The sequence below is a fragment of the Hyla sarda genome, unplaced genomic scaffold (genome assembly GCF_029499605.1).
Source record: "Hyla sarda isolate aHylSar1 unplaced genomic scaffold, aHylSar1.hap1 scaffold_1550, whole genome shotgun sequence".
In the NCBI taxonomy this organism is placed as follows: Eukaryota; Metazoa; Chordata; class Amphibia; order Anura; family Hylidae; genus Hyla; species Hyla sarda.
In genome coordinates this window covers 31,955-48,744 of record NW_026608186.1, presented here as the reverse complement: position 1 = coordinate 48,744, position 16,790 = coordinate 31,955, and the positions used below count along the sequence as shown (strand labels likewise).

The following is a 16,790-nucleotide window of genomic DNA, read 5'->3' as shown; positions in this document are numbered from 1 at the left end:
GGGGAAGGGATGAGATTTTATATTTCTTCATAAGCATTAATCTTATTTTGTCAATTAGGAACATTCAGCACCCACCCGCTATCAAGGCAGCTGCCTATCATGTCATGCCCTACCTGCACAGGTGTGCTGGCTACTCAAATGATCCAATTAAGGAGGCCATTTAGTCAGCAGCAGCAGAAGTCCTGTGCCTGGACGCTCCAACAGCGGCCAGACACAAGCAGAAGCAGAAGCAGCAGAAGCAGCAGCAGCACCACCTTTTGTTTTTTGGCTGCAGCAGCAGCAAGGCCCACAGGGCTGGCTAGCTGGCTAGCCAGCAAGCAGGTAGCAATGAAAGTAGGAATCTTTCTTTTTAACCCTGTAAGGGGGTGGTGCACTGTACCCGAAGATTCTGCCATATCGGGTCAATGCATAGGGCGACGGAAGCAAGCTTCGAAATCGGCCCCCGTTCTCAAAAATCCATTTAATATATGGTCCCCAGATAGGGGACGTATCAGATATTAAACTGATAAGAACAGATACTACACTTGATCTTAGCCAAAAGGCCGAGAAGCGATAACCGTGAAAGGGGCGGGCCCAACAAGGTGCCCTTCATGGGCACTATCACTGCTTGCTGTCAGGGAGGCTGCCAGACAATTTTCCATGCACACTCTGGGCTGGGGGGCAGTCAACCACCAGTACACACAGCAGAACCTAAACCCATACCATTATTGCTAAGCAGCAAGACAGGGGCCCATTGCACTCCCACGGGGCCTTTTTAAATGCAATCCATAACCCGGATTTGCCAGGAACCCTTCTTACTCCTCCTACTTGCATGTGACACTGGGCTTAGGATCTGCATAGGAAACACACACACAAGCACACACCTACCTTTGTTGCCTGCAGATGCCTCCTTGGCTGTCCCCAAACGGTATCAAACCAACACCCACGGGAAGCTGTAAGCATAGAGGACATGCCTGCACCCCATTGGACTTACCTGTGTGGGTTAAATCCAGGTTATTTGACAACCTATGGCGGTGATGGTTCTGCTCAGGCAGAGCAGTGCTGATGCTCCTCATAAAGCTGTCGCTGCTGTGAAGGTTCTAGGTGACATCACAAATCCCTATGGTTACATACACAACAAAGCTGGGTTGTTGTTGTTTACACTCTGCAAGGCCTGTGGAAGTGAGTGACATCATAGCACTGTAGTTCTGAGGGTTCTAGATGGATGCAACAATCTCCTGTTGCTTCTATGAAGGCCATAATAGACGACATCACCAAACAGCTCCATAGTCACATACACAGCAAAGGAGAGATGTTGTTTACACCTAGTGATGTCAGTGGTATTGAGTGACATCACAGCACAGTGCTAAGGCTCCTGGGCCTGGACACAGCAGCGGCTGCAATATCTCAACGGAGAATACGTTTATATATATGTGTGTGTGTGCGCGTATATATATATATATATATATATATATATATATATATATATATTTCTCCGCCGAAATCACTTTTAAACCCATTTCCACCTTTTTTTCCCTTCTCTTCCTCTTACTTTTTTTTCACGTTTTTTTACGTTTTTCTCCTTTTCGCCTCTTTTCTGGGCGTATTATTCTTCTTTTTCTTCTTTTTTTTCGTCTAATGCATACCCCATCAGTGCAGCAATGCTTATTCAATACCGCCAGCAGATGGAGACACTGGGGGATAATTTTCTAAGGATTTATACTGATTTTTCCTGTCTGAATTTGTCGCACAGAAAGTTGCAGGCCAAATATGTGTGACATTTCTGCGACTTTAGCTTCTAGAGCATTTTTACAACATTATACATAGGTGCTGAATACATAAAAAGCGACTGTTCAGCGACAGACAAGTCGCATCGGCTGAAAGTAGGCCAGAATGTCAGTCCATGTTGGAGCAGGTTTAGATACAGTCTAAAGTATAGATCTCAAAGTCTGTGCACAGAATTTAGCAAGGGCCTCGCACCTTCTGATGCATCAGGTAGGTGCACAATAGCATAGCCTAACCCTCTGTACTTTGGTCTATATTGATGCGGGACATAGACAGCCAGCTGATGACCAATCCATTAGTGCAATGGATGGCTGGAAGCATTTGTCTTTGCCTTTGCAATACCACAGAAGCAATGCATGGTCAATGTACAGCAATGACACACCTGTGTGAACAGCCAGGAGACCCCCCCCCCCCCCCCCCATGTTATGTTACATAGTTACATAGTTAGTACGGTCGAAAAAAGACATATGTCCATCAAGTTCAACCAGGGAATTAAGGGGTAGGGGTGTGGCGCGATATTGGGGAAGGGATGAGATTTTATATTTCTTCATAAGCATTAATCTTATTTTGTCAATTAGGAACATTCAGCACCCACCCGCTATCAAGGCAGCTGCCTATCATGTCATGCCCTACCTGCACAGGTGTGCTGGCTACTCAAATGATCCAATTAAGGAGGCCATTTAGTCAGCAGCAGCAGAAGTCCTGTGCCTGGACGCTCCAACAGCGGCCAGACACAAGCAGAAGCAGAAGCAGCAGAAGCAGCAGCAGCACCACCTTTTGTTTTTTGGCTGCAGCAGCAGCAAGGCCCACAGGGCTGGCTAGCTGGCTAGCCAGCAAGCAGGTAGCAATGAAAGTAGGAATCTTTCTTTTTAACCCTGTAAGGGGGTGGTGCACTGTACCCGAAGATACTGCCATATCGGGTCAATGCATAGGGCGACGGAAGCAAGCTTCGAAATCGGCCCCCGTTCTCAAAAATCCATTTAATATATGGTCCCCAGATAGGGGACGTATCAGATATTAAACTGATAAGAACAGATACTACACTTGATCTTAGCCAAAAGGCCGAGAAGCGATAACCGTGAAAGGGGCGGGCCCAACAAGGTGCCCTTCATGGGCACTATCACTGCTTGCTGTCAGGGAGGCTGCCAGACAATTTTCCATGCACACTCTGGGCTGGGGGGCAGTCAACCACCAGTACACACAGCAGAACCTAAACCCATACCATTATTGCTAAGCAGCAAGACAGGGGCCCATTGCACTCCCACGGGGCCTTTTTAAATGCAATCCATAACCCGGATTTGCCAGGAACCCTTCTTACTCCTCCTACTTGCATGTGACACTGGGCTTAGGATCTGCATAGGAAACACACACACAAGCACACACCTACCTTTGTTGCCTGCAGATGCCTCCTTGGCTGTCCCCAAACGGTATCAAACCAACACCCACGGGAAGCTGTAAGCATAGAGGACATGCCTGCACCCCATTGGACTTACCTGTGTGGGTTAAATCCGGGTTATTTGACAACCTATGGCGGTGATGGTTCTGCTCAGGCAGAGCAGTGCTGATGCTCCTCATAAAGCTGTCGCTGCTGTGAAGGTTCTAGGTGACATCACAAATCCCTATGGTTACATACACAACAAAGCTGGGTTGTTGTTGTTTACACTCTGCAAGGCCTGTGGAAGTGAGTGACATCATAGCACTGTAGTTCTGAGGGTTCTAGATGGATGCAACAATCTCCTGTTGCTTCTATGAAGGCCATAATAGACGACATCACCAAACAGCTCCATAGTCACATACACAGCAAAGGAGAGATGTTGTTTACACCTAGTGATGTCAGTGGTATTGAGTGACATCACAGCACAGTGCTAAGGCTCCTGGGCCTGGACACAGCAGCGGCTGCAATATCTCAACGGAGAATACGTTTATATATATGTGTGTGTGTGCGCGTATATATATATATATATATATATATATATATATATATATATATATATTTCTCCGCCGAAATCACTTTTAAACCCATTTCCACCTTTTTTTCCCTTCTCTTCCTCTTACTTTTTTTTCACGTTTTTTTACGTTTTTCTCCTTTTCGCCTCTTTTCTGGGCGTATTATTCTTCTTTTTCTTCTTTTTTTTCGTCTAATGCATACCCCATCAGTGCAGCAATGCTTATTCAATACCGCCAGCAGATGGAGACACTGGGGGATAATTTTCTAAGGATTTATACTGATTTTTCCTGTCTGAATTTGTCGCACAGAAAGTTGCAGGCCAAATATGTGTGACATTTCTGCGACTTTAGCTTCTAGAGCATTTTTACAACATTATACATAGGTGCTGAATACATAAAAAGCGACTGTTCAGCGACAGACAAGTCGCATCGGCTGAAAGTAGGCCAGAATGTCAGTCCATGTTGGAGCAGGTTTAGATACAGTCTAAAGTATAGATCTCAAAGTCTGTGCACAGAATTTAGCAAGGGCCTCGCACCTTCTGATGCATCAGGTAGGTGCACAATAGCATAGCCTAACCCTCTGTACTTTGGTCTATATTGATGCGGGACATAGACAGCCAGCTGATGACCAATCCATTAGTGCAATGGATGGCTGGAAGCATTTGTCTTTGCCTTTGCAATACCACAGAAGCAATGCATGGTCAATGTACAGCAATGACACACCTGTGTGAACAGCCAGGAGACCCCCCCCATGTTATGTTACATAGTTACATAGTTAGTACGGTCGAAAAAAGACATATGTCCATCAAGTTCAACCAGGGAATTAAGGGGTAGGGGTGTGGCGCGATATTGGGGAAGGGATGAGATTTTATATTTCTTCATAAGCATTAATCTTATTTTGTCAATTAGGAACATTCAGCACCCACCCGCTATCAAGGCAGCTGCCTATCATGTCATGCCCTACCTGCACAGGTGTGCTGGCTACTCAAATGATCCAATTAAGGAGGCCATTTAGTCAGCAGCAGCAGAAGTCCTGTGCCTGGACGCTCCAACAGCGGCCAGACACAAGCAGAAGCAGAAGCAGCAGAAGCAGCAGCAGCACCACCTTTTGTTTTTTGGCTGCAGCAGCAGCAAGGCCCACAGGGCTGGCTAGCTGGCTAGCCAGCAAGCAGGTAGCAATGAAAGTAGGAATCTTTCTTTTTAACCCTGTAAGGGGGTGGTGCACTGTACCCGAAGATACTGCCATATCGGGTCAATGCATAGGGCGACGGAAGCAAGCTTCGAAATCGGCCCCCGTTCTCAAAAATCCATTTAATATATGGTCCCCAGATAGGGGACGTATCAGATATTAAACTGATAAGAACAGATACTACACTTGATCTTAGCCAAAAGGCCGAGAAGCGATAACCGTGAAAGGGGCGGGCCCAACAAGGTGCCCTTCATGGGCACTATCACTGCTTGCTGTCAGGGAGGCTGCCAGACAATTTTCCATGCACACTCTGGGCTGGGGGGCAGTCAACCACCAGTACACACAGCAGAACCTAAACCCATACCATTATTGCTAAGCAGCAAGACAGGGGCCCATTGCACTCCCACGGGGCCTTTTTAAATGCAATCCATAACCCGGATTTGCCAGGAACCCTTCTTACTCCTCCTACTTGCATGTGACACTGGGCTTAGGATCTGCATAGGAAACACACACACAAGCACACACCTACCTTTGTTGCCTGCAGATGCCTCCTTGGCTGTCCCCAAACGGTATCAAACCAACACCCACGGGAAGCTGTAAGCATAGAGGACATGCCTGCACCCCATTGGACTTACCTGTGTGGGTTAAATCCGGGTTATTTGACAACCTATGGCGGTGATGGTTCTGCTCAGGCAGAGCAGTGCTGATGCTCCTCATAAAGCTGTCGCTGCTGTGAAGGTTCTAGGTGACATCACAAATCCCTATGGTTACATACACAACAAAGCTGGGTTGTTGTTGTTTACACTCTGCAAGGCCTGTGGAAGTGAGTGACATCATAGCACTGTAGTTCTGAGGGTTCTAGATGGATGCAACAATCTCCTGTTGCTTCTATGAAGGCCGTAATAGACGACATCACCAAACAGCTCCATAGTCACATACACAGCAAAGGAGAGATGTTGTTTACACCTAGTGATGTCAGTGGTATTGAGTGACATCACAGCACAGTGCTAAGGCTCCTGGGCCTGGACACAGCAGCGGCTGCAATATCTCAACGGAGAATACGTTTATATATATGTGTGTGTGTGCGCGTATATATATATATATATATATATATATATATATATATATATTTCTCCGCCGAAATCACTTTTAAACCCATTTCCACCTTTTTTTCCCTTCTCTTCCTCTTACTTTTTTTTCACGTTTTTTTACGTTTTTCTCCTTTTCGCCTCTTTTCTGGGCGTATTATTCTTCTTTTTCTTCTTTTTTTTCGTCTAATGCATACCCCATCAGTGCAGCAATGCTTATTCAATACCGCCAGCAGATGGAGACACTGGGGGATAATTTTCTAAGGATTTATACTGATTTTTCCTGTCTGAATTTGTCGCACAGAAAGTTGCAGGCCAAATATGTGTGACATTTCTGCGACTTTAGCTTCTAGAGCATTTTTACAACATTATACATAGGTGCTGAATACATAAAAAGCGACTGTTCAGCGACAGACAAGTCGCATCGGCTGAAAGTAGGCCAGAATGTCAGTCCATGTTGGAGCAGGTTTAGATACAGTCTAAAGTATAGATCTCAAAGTCTGTGCACAGAATTTAGCAAGGGCCTCGCACCTTCTGATGCATCAGGTAGGTGCACAATAGCATAGCCTAACCCTCTGTACTTTGGTCTATATTGATGCGGGACATAGACAGCCAGCTGATGACCAATCCATTAGTGCAATGGATGGCTGGAAGCATTTGTCTTTGCCTTTGCAATACCACAGAAGCAATGCATGGTCAATGTACAGCAATGACACACCTGTGTGAACTGCCAGGAGACCCCCCCCCCCCCCCCCCATGTTATGTTACATAGTTACATAGTTAGTACGGTCGAAAAAAGACATATGTCCATCAAGTTCAACCAGGGAATTAAGGGGTAGGGGTGTGGCGCGATATTGGGGAAGGGATGAGATTTTATATTTCTTCATAAGCATTAATCTTATTTTGTCAATTAGGAACATTCAGCACCCACCCGCTATCAAGGCAGCTGCCTATCATGTCATGCCCTACCTGCACAGGTGTGCTGGCTACTCAAATGATCCAATTAAGGAGGCCATTTAGTCAGCAGCAGCAGAAGTCCTGTGCCTGGACGCTCCAACAGCGGCCAGACACAAGCAGAAGCAGAAGCAGCAGAAGCAGCAGCAGCACCACCTTTTGTTTTTTGGCTGCAGCAGCAGCAAGGCCCACAGGGCTGGCTAGCTGGCTAGCCAGCAAGCAGGTAGCAATGAAAGTAGGAATCTTTCTTTTTAACCCTGTAAGGGGGTGGTGCACTGTACCCGAAGATACTGCCATATCGGGTCAATGCATAGGGCGACGGAAGCAAGCTTCGAAATCGGCCCCCGTTCTCAAAAATCCATTTAATATATGGTCCCCAGATAGGGGACGTATCAGATATTAAACTGATAAGAACAGATACTACACTTGATCTTAGCCAAAAGGCCGAGAAGCGATAACCGTGAAAGGGGCGGGCCCAACAAGGTGCCCTTCATGGGCACTATCACTGCTTGCTGTCAGGGAGGCTGCCAGACAATTTTCCATGCACACTCTGGGCTGGGGGGCAGTCAACCACCAGTACACACAGCAGAACCTAAACCCATACCATTATTGCTAAGCAGCAAGACAGGGGCCCATTGCACTCCCACGGGGCCTTTTTAAATGCAATCCATAACCCGGATTTGCCAGGAACCCTTCTTACTCCTCCTACTTGCATGTGACACTGGGCTTAGGATCTGCATAGGAAACACACACACAAGCACACACCTACCTTTGTTGCCTGCAGATGCCTCCTTGGCTGTCCCCAAACGGTATCAAACCAACACCCACGGGAAGCTGTAAGCATAGAGGACATGCCTGCACCCCATTGGACTTACCTGTGTGGGTTAAATCCGGGTTATTTGACAACCTATGGCGGTGATGGTTCTGCTCAGGCAGAGCAGTGCTGATGCTCCTCATAAAGCTGTCGCTGCTGTGAAGGTTCTAGGTGACATCACAAATCCCTATGGTTACATACACAACAAAGCTGGGTTGTTGTTGTTTACACTCTGCAAGGCCTGTGGAAGTGAGTGACATCATAGCACTGTAGTTCTGAGGGTTCTAGATGGATGCAACAATCTCCTGTTGCTTCTATGAAGGCCATAATAGACGACATCACCAAACAGCTCCATAGTCACATACACAGCAAAGGAGAGATGTTGTTTACACCTAGTGATGTCAGTGGTATTGAGTGACATCACAGCACAGTGCTAAGGCTCCTGGGCCTGGACACAGCAGCGGCTGCAATATCTCAACGGAGAATACGTTTATATATATATGTGTGTGTGTGCGCGTATATATATATATATATATATATATATATATATATATATATATATTTCTCCGCCGAAATCACTTTTAAACCCATTTCCACCTTTTTTTCCCTTCTCTTCCTCTTACTTTTTTTTCACGTTTTTTTACGTTTTTCTCCTTTTCGCCTCTTTTCTGGGCGTATTATTCTTCTTTTTCTTCTTTTTTTTCGTCTAATGCATACCCCATCAGTGCAGCAATGCTTATTCAATACCGCCAGCAGATGGAGACACTGGGGGATAATTTTCTAAGGATTTATACTGATTTTTCCTGTCTGAATTTGTCGCACAGAAAGTTGCAGGCCAAATATGTGTGACATTTCTGCGACTTTAGCTTCTAGAGCATTTTTACAACATTATACATAGGTGCTGAATACATAAAAAGCGACTGTTCAGCGACAGACAAGTCGCATCGGCTGAAAGTAGGCCAGAATGTCAGTCCATGTTGGAGCAGGTTTAGATACAGTCTAAAGTATAGATCTCTAAGTCTGTGCACAGAATTTAGCAAGGGCCTCGCACCTTCTGATGCATCAGGTAGGTGCACAATAGCATAGCCTAACCCTCTGTACTTTGGTCTATATTGATGCGGGACATAGACAGCCAGCTGATGACCAATCCATTAGTGCAATGGATGGCTGGAAGCATTTGTCTTTGCCTTTGCAATACCACAGAAGCAATGCATGGTCAATGTACAGCAATGACACACCTGTGTGAACAGCCAGGAGACCCCCCCCCCCCCCCATGTTATGTTACATAGTTACATAGTTAGTACGGTCGAAAAAAGACATATGTCCATCAAGTTCAACCAGGGAATTAAGGGGTAGGGGTGTGGCGCGATATTGGGGAAGGGATGAGATTTTATATTTCTTCATAAGCATTAATCTTATTTTGTCAATTAGGAACATTCAGCACCCACCCGCTATCAAGGCAGCTGCCTATCATGTCATGCCCTACCTGCACAGGTGTGCTGGCTACTCAAATGATCCAATTAAGGAGGCCATTTAGTCAGCAGCAGCAGAAGTCCTGTGCCTGGACGCTCCAACAGCGGCCAGACACAAGCAGAAGCAGAAGCAGCAGAAGCAGCAGCAGCACCACCTTTTGTTTTTTGGCTGCAGCAGCAGCAAGGCCCACAGGGCTGGCTAGCTGGCTAGCCAGCAAGCAGGTAGCAATGAAAGTAGGAATCTTTCTTTTTAACCCTGTAAGGGGGTGGTGCACTGTACCCGAAGATACTGCCATATCGGGTCAATGCATAGGGCGACGGAAGCAAGCTTCGAAATCGGCCCCCGTTCTCAAAAATCCATTTAATATATGGTCCCCAGATAGGGGACGTATCAGATATTAAACTGATAAGAACAGATACTACACTTGATCTTAGCCAAAAGGCCGAGAAGCGATAACCGTGAAAGGGGCGGGCCCAACAAGGTGCCCTTCATGGGCACTATCACTGCTTGCTGTCAGGGAGGCTGCCAGACAATTTTCCATGCACACTCTGGGCTGGGGGGCAGTCAACCACCAGTACACACAGCAGAACCTAAACCCATACCATTATTGCTAAGCAGCAAGACAGGGGCCCATTGCACTCCCACGGGGCCTTTTTAAATGCAATCCATAACCCGGATTTGCCAGGAACCCTTCTTACTCCTCCTACTTGCATGTGACACTGGGCTTAGGATCTGCATAGGAAACACACACACAAGCACACACCTACCTTTGTTGCCTGCAGATGCCTCCTTGGCTGTCCCCAAACGGTATCAAACCAACACCCACGGGAAGCTGTAAGCATAGAGGACATGCCTGCACCCCATTGGACTTACCTGTGTGGGTTAAATCCGGGTTATTTGACAACCTATGGCGGTGATGGTTCTGCTCAGGCAGAGCAGTGCTGATGCTCCTCATAAAGCTGTCGCTGCTGTGAAGGTTCTAGGTGACATCACAAATCCCTATGGTTACATACACAACAAAGCTGGGTTGTTGTTGTTTACACTCTGCAAGGCCTGTGGAAGTGAGTGACATCATAGCACTGTAGTTCTGAGGGTTCTAGATGGATGCAACAATCTCCTGTTGCTTCTATGAAGGCCGTAATAGACGACATCACCAAACAGCTCCATAGTCACATACACAGCAAAGGAGAGATGTTGTTTACACCTAGTGATGTCAGTGGTATTGAGTGACATCACAGCACAGTGCTAAGGCTCCTGGGCCTGGACACAGCAGCGGCTGCAATATCTCAACGGAGAATACGTTTATATATATGTGTGTGTGTGCGCGTATATATATATATATATATATATTTCTCCGCCGAAATCACTTTTAAACCCATTTCCACCTTTTTTTCCCTTCTCTTCCTCTTACTTTTTTTTCACGTTTTTTTACGTTTTTCTCCTTTTCGCCTCTTTTCTGGGCGTATTATTCTTCTTTTTCTTCTTTTTTTTCGTCTAATGCATACCCCATCAGTGCAGCAATGCTTATTCAATACCGCCAGCAGATGGAGACACTGGGGGATAATTTTCTAAGGATTTATACTGATTTTTCCTGTCTGAATTTGTCGCACAGAAAGTTGCAGGCCAAATATGTGTGACATTTCTGCGACTTTAGCTTCTAGAGCATTTTTACAACATTATACATAGGTGCTGAATACATAAAAAGCGACTGTTCAGCGACAGACAAGTCGCATCGGCTGAAAGTAGGCCAGAATGTCAGTCCATGTTGGAGCAGGTTTAGATACAGTCTAAAGTATAGATCTCAAAGTCTGTGCACAGAATTTAGCAAGGGCCTCGCACCTTCTGATGCATCAGGTAGGTGCACAATAGCATAGCCTAACCCTCTGTACTTTGGTCTATATTGATGCGGGACATAGACAGCCAGCTGATGACCAATCCATTAGTGCAATGGATGGCTGGAAGCATTTGTCTTTGCCTTTGCAATACCACAGAAGCAATGCATGGTCAATGTACAGCAATGACACACCTGTGTGAACAGCCAGGAGACCCCCCCCCCCCCATGTTATGTTACATAGTTACATAGTTAGTACGGTCGAAAAAAGACATATGTCCATCAAGTTCAACCAGGGAATTAAGGGGTAGGGGTGTGGCGCGATATTGGGGAAGGGATGAGATTTTATATTTCTTCATAAGCATTAATCTTATTTTGTCAATTAGGAACATTCAGCACCCACCCGCTATCAAGGCAGCTGCCTATCATGTCATGCCCTACCTGCACAGGTGTGCTGGCTACTCAAATGATCCAATTAAGGAGGCCATTTAGTCAGCAGCAGCAGAAGTCCTGTGCCTGGACGCTCCAACAGCGGCCAGACACAAGCAGAAGCAGAAGCAGCAGAAGCAGCAGCAGCACCACCTTTTGTTTTTTGGCTGCAGCAGCAGCAAGGCCCACAGGGCTGGCTAGCTGGCTAGCCAGCAAGCAGGTAGCAATGAAAGTAGGAATCTTTCTTTTTAACCCTGTAAGGGGGTGGTGCACTGTACCCGAAGATACTGCCATATCGGATCAATGCATAGGGCGACGGAAGCAAGCTTCGAAATCGGCCCCCGTTCTCAAAAATCCATTTAATATATGGTCCCCAGATAGGGGACGTATCAGATATTAAACTGATAAGAACAGATACTACACTTGATCTTAGCCAAAAGGCCGAGAAGCGATAACCGTGAAAGGGGCGGGCCCAACAAGGTGCCCTTCATGGGCACTATCACTGCTTGCTGTCAGGGAGGCTGCCAGACAATTTTCCATGCACACTCTGGGCTGGGGGGCAGTCAACCACCAGTACACACAGCAGAACCTAAACCCATACCATTATTGCTAAGCAGCAAGACAGGGGCCCATTGCACTCCCACGGGGCCTTTTTAAATGCAATCCATAACCCGGATTTGCCAGGAACCCTTCTTACTCCTCCTACTTGCATGTGACACTGGGCTTAGGATCTGCATAGGAAACACACACACAAGCACACACCTACCTTTGTTGCCTGCAGATGCCTCCTTGGCTGTCCCCAAACGGTATCAAACCAACACCCACGGGAAGCTGTAAGCATAGAGGACATGCCTGCACCCCATTGGACTTACCTGTGTGGGTTAAATCCGGGTTATTTGACAACCTATGGCGGTGATGGTTCTGCTCAGGCAGAGCAGTGCTGATGCTCCTCATAAAGCTGTCGCTGCTGTGAAGGTTCTAGGTGACATCACAAATCCCTATGGTTACATACACAACAAAGCTGGGTTGTTGTTGTTTACACTCTGCAAGGCCTGTGGAAGTGAGTGACATCATAGCACTGTAGTTCTGAGGGTTCTAGATGGATGCAACAATCTCCTGTTGCTTCTATGAAGGCCGTAATAGACGACATCACCAAACAGCTCCATAGTCACATACACAGCAAAGGAGAGATGTTGTTTACACCTAGTGATGTCAGTGGTATTGAGTGACATCACAGCACAGTGCTAAGGCTCCTGGGCCTGGACACAGCAGCGGCTGCAATATCTCAACGGAGAATACGTTTATATATATGTGTGTGTGTGCGCGTATATATATATATATATATATATATATATATATATATATATATTTCTCCGCCGAAATCACTTTTAAACCCATTTCCACCTTTTTTTCCCTTCTCTTCCTCTTACTTTTTTTTCACGTTTTTTTTACGTTTTTCTCCTTTTCGCCTCTTTTCTGGGCGTATTATTCTTCTTTTTCTTCTTTTTTTTCGTCTAATGCATACCCCATCAGTGCAGCAATGCTTATTCAATACCGCCAGCAGATGGAGACACTGGGGGATAATTTTCTAAGGATTTATACTGATTTTTCCTGTCTGAATTTGTCGCACAGAAAGTTGCAGGCCAAATATGTGTGACATTTCTGCGACTTTAGCTTCTAGAGCATTTTTACAACATTATACATAGGTGCTGAATACATAAAAAGCGACTGTTCAGCGACAGACAAGTCGCATCGGCTGAAAGTAGGCCAGAATGTCAGTCCATGTTGGAGCAGGTTTAGATACAGTCTAAAGTATAGATCTCAAAGTCTGTGCACAGAATTTAGCAAGGGCCTCGCACCTTCTGATGCATCAGGTAGGTGCACAATAGCATAGCCTAACCCTCTGTACTTTGGTCTATATTGATGCGGGACATAGACAGCCAGCTGATGACCAATCCATTAGTGCAATGGATGGCTGGAAGCATTTGTCTTTGCCTTTGCAATACCACAGAAGCAATGCATGGTCAATGTACAGCAATGACACACCTGTGTGAACAGCCAGGAGACCCCCCCCCCCCCCCCCCATGTTATGTTACATAGTTACATAGTTAGTACGGTCGAAAAAAGACATATGTCCATCAAGTTCAACCAGGGAATTAAGGGGTAGGGGTGTGGCGCGATATTGGGGAAGGGATGAGATTTTATATTTCTTCATAAGCATTAATCTTATTTTGTCAATTAGGAACATTCAGCACCCACCCGCTATCAAGGCAGCTGCCTATCATGTCATGCCCTACCTGCACAGGTGTGCTGGCTACTCAAATGATCCAATTAAGGAGGCCATTTAGTCAGCAGCAGCAGAAGTCCTGTGCCTGGACGCTCCAACAGCGGCCAGACACAAGCAGAAGCAGAAGCAGCAGAAGCAGCAGCAGCACCACCTTTTGTTTTTTGGCTGCAGCAGCAGCAAGGCCCACAGGGCTGGCTAGCTGGCTAGCCAGCAAGCAGGTAGCAATGAAAGTAGGAATCTTTCTTTTTAACCCTGTAAGGGGGTGGTGCACTGTACCCGAAGATACTGCCATATCGGGTCAATGCATAGGGCGACGGAAGCAAGCTTCGAAATCGGCCCCCGTTCTCAAAAATCCATTTAATATATGGTCCCCAGATAGGGGACGTATCAGATATTAAACTGATAAGAACAGATACTACACTTGATCTTAGCCAAAAGGCCGAGAAGCGATAACCGTGAAAGGGGCGGGCCCAACAAGGTGCCCTTCATGGGCACTATCACTGCTTGCTGTCAGGGAGGCTGCCAGACAATTTTCCATGCACACTCTGGGCTGGGGGGCAGTCAACCACCAGTACACACAGCAGAACCTAAACCCATACCATTATTGCTAAGCAGCAAGACAGGGGCCCATTGCACTCCCACGGGGCCTTTTTAAATGCAATCCATAACCCGGATTTGCCAGGAACCCTTCTTACTCCTCCTACTTGCATGTGACACTGGGCTTAGGATCTGCATAGGAAACACACACACAAGCACACACCTACCTTTGTTGCCTGCAGATGCCTCCTTGGCTGTCCCCAAACGGTATCAAACCAACACCCACGGGAAGCTGTAAGCATAGAGGACATGCCTGCACCCCATTGGACTTACCTGTGTGGGTTAAATCCGGGTTATTTGACAACCTATGGCGGTGATGGTTCTGCTCAGGCAGAGCAGTGCTGATGCTCCTCATAAAGCTGTCGCTGCTGTGAAGGTTCTAGGTGACATCACAAATCCCTATGGTTACATACACAACAAAGCTGGGTTGTTGTTGTTTACACTCTGCAAGGCCTGTGGAAGTGAGTGACATCATAGCACTGTAGTTCTGAGGGTTCTAGATGGATGCAACAATCTCCTGTTGCTTCTATGAAGGCCATAATAGACGACATCACCAAACAGCTCCATAGTCACATACACAGCAAAGGAGAGATGTTGTTTACACCTAGTGATGTCAGTGGTATTGAGTGACATCACAGCACAGTGCTAAGGCTCCTGGGCCTGGACACAGCAGCGGCTGCAATATCTCAACGGAGAATACGTTTATATATATGTGTGTGTGTGCGCGTATATATATATATATATATATATATATATATATATATATATATATTTCTCCGCCGAAATCACTTTTAAACCCATTTCCACCTTTTTTTCCCTTCTCTTCCTCTTACTTTTTTTTCACGTTTTTTTACGTTTTTCTCCTTTTCGCCTCTTTTCTGGGCGTATTATTCTTCTTTTTCTTCTTTTTTTTCGTCTAATGCATACCCCATCAGTGCAGCAATGCTTATTCAATACCGCCAGCAGATGGAGACACTGGGGGATAATTTTCTAAGGATTTATACTGATTTTTCCTGTCTGAATTTGTCGCACAGAAAGTTGCAGGCCAAATATGTGTGACATTTCTGCGACTTTAGCTTCTAGAGCATTTTTACAACATTATACATAGGTGCTGAATACATAAAAAGCGACTGTTCAGCGACAGACAAGTCGCATCGGCTGAAAGTAGGCCAGAATGTCAGTCCATGTTGGAGCAGGTTTAGATACAGTCTAAAGTATAGATCTCAAAGTCTGTGCACAGAATTTAGCAAGGGCCTCGCACCTTCTGATGCATCAGGTAGGTGCACAATAGCATAGCCTAACCCTCTGTACTTTGGTCTATATTGATGCGGGACATAGACAGCCAGCTGATGACCAATCCATTAGTGCAATGGATGGCTGGAAGCATTTGTCTTTGCCTTTGCAATACCACAGAAGCAATGCATGGTCAATGTACAGCAATGACACACCTGTGTGAACAGCCAGGAGACCCCCCCCCCCCCCCCATGTTATGTTACATAGTTACATAGTTAGTACGGCCGAAAAAAGACATATGTCCATCAAGTTCAACCAGGGAATTAAGGGGTAGGGGTGTGGCGCGATATTGGGGAAGGGATGAGATTTTATATTTCTTCATAAGCATTAATCTTATTTTGTCAATTAGGAACATTCAGCACCCACCCGCTATCAAGGCAGCTGCCTATCATGTCATGCCCTACCTGCACAGGTGTGCTGGCTACTCAAATGATCCAATTAAGGAGGCCATTTAGTCAGCAGCAGCAGAAGTCCTGTGCCTGGACGCTCCAACAGCGGCCAGACACAAGCAGAAGCAGAAGCAGCAGAAGCAGCAGCAGCACCACCTTTTGTTTTTTGGCTGCAGCAGCAGCAAGGCCCACAGGGCTGGCTAGCTGGCTAGCCAGCAAGCAGGTAGCAATGAAAGTAGGAATCTTTCTTTTTAACCCTGTAAGGGGGTGGTGCACTGTACCCGAAGATACTGCCATATCGGGTCAATGCATAGGGCGACGGAAGCAAGCTTCGAAATCGGCCCCCGTTCTCAAAAATTCATTTAATATATGGTCCCCAGATAGGGGACGTATCAGATATTAAACTGATAAGAACAGATACTACACTTGATCTTAGCCAAAAGGCCGAGAAGCGATAACCGTGAAAGGGGCGGGCCCAACAAGGTGCCCTTCATGGGCACTATCACTGCTTGCTGTCAGGGAGGCTGCCAGACAATTTTCCATGCACACTCTGGGCTGGGGGGCAGTCAACCACCAGTACACACAGCAGAACCTAAACCCATACCATTATTGCTAAGCAGCAAGACAGGGGCCCATTGCACTCCCACGGGGCCTTTTTAAATGCAATCCATAACCCGGATTTGCCAGGAACCCTTCTTACTCCTCCTACTTGCATGTGACACTGGGCTTAGGATC

At 46.3% G+C, this 16,790-nt stretch overlaps 8 non-coding genes across 8 annotated transcripts; all 8 read right to left on the bottom strand.

The window, feature by feature from the left end:
- Window positions 1-363: 363 nt before the first annotated feature.
- LOC130310065 (U2 spliceosomal RNA) lies at window positions 364-554 on the bottom strand. Its single transcript, XR_008858628.1, has one exon. It is a non-coding gene; the product is annotated as a U2 spliceosomal RNA (small nuclear RNA).
- Window positions 555-2,647: 2,093 nt separating this feature from the next.
- LOC130310051 (U2 spliceosomal RNA) lies at window positions 2,648-2,838 on the bottom strand. Its single transcript, XR_008858615.1, has one exon. It is a non-coding gene; the product is annotated as a U2 spliceosomal RNA (small nuclear RNA).
- Window positions 2,839-4,925: 2,087 nt separating this feature from the next.
- On the bottom strand, window positions 4,926-5,116 carry LOC130310050 (U2 spliceosomal RNA). The gene has a single exon (XR_008858614.1). It is a non-coding gene; the product is annotated as a U2 spliceosomal RNA (small nuclear RNA).
- A 2,091-nt stretch (window positions 5,117-7,207) lies between these two features.
- Window positions 7,208-7,398, bottom strand: LOC130310048 (U2 spliceosomal RNA). Its single transcript, XR_008858612.1, has one exon. It is a non-coding gene; the product is annotated as a U2 spliceosomal RNA (small nuclear RNA).
- A 2,094-nt stretch (window positions 7,399-9,492) lies between these two features.
- LOC130310047 (U2 spliceosomal RNA) lies at window positions 9,493-9,683 on the bottom strand. Its single transcript, XR_008858611.1, has one exon. It is a non-coding gene; the product is annotated as a U2 spliceosomal RNA (small nuclear RNA).
- Window positions 9,684-11,751: 2,068 nt separating this feature from the next.
- LOC130310067 (U2 spliceosomal RNA) lies at window positions 11,752-11,942 on the bottom strand. Its single transcript, XR_008858629.1, has one exon. It is a non-coding gene; the product is annotated as a U2 spliceosomal RNA (small nuclear RNA).
- Window positions 11,943-14,036: 2,094 nt separating this feature from the next.
- Window positions 14,037-14,227, bottom strand: LOC130310046 (U2 spliceosomal RNA). The gene has a single exon (XR_008858610.1). It is a non-coding gene; the product is annotated as a U2 spliceosomal RNA (small nuclear RNA).
- Window positions 14,228-16,320: 2,093 nt separating this feature from the next.
- Window positions 16,321-16,511, bottom strand: LOC130310061 (U2 spliceosomal RNA). Its single transcript, XR_008858624.1, has one exon. It is a non-coding gene; the product is annotated as a U2 spliceosomal RNA (small nuclear RNA).
- Window positions 16,512-16,790: the final 279 nt, after the last annotated feature.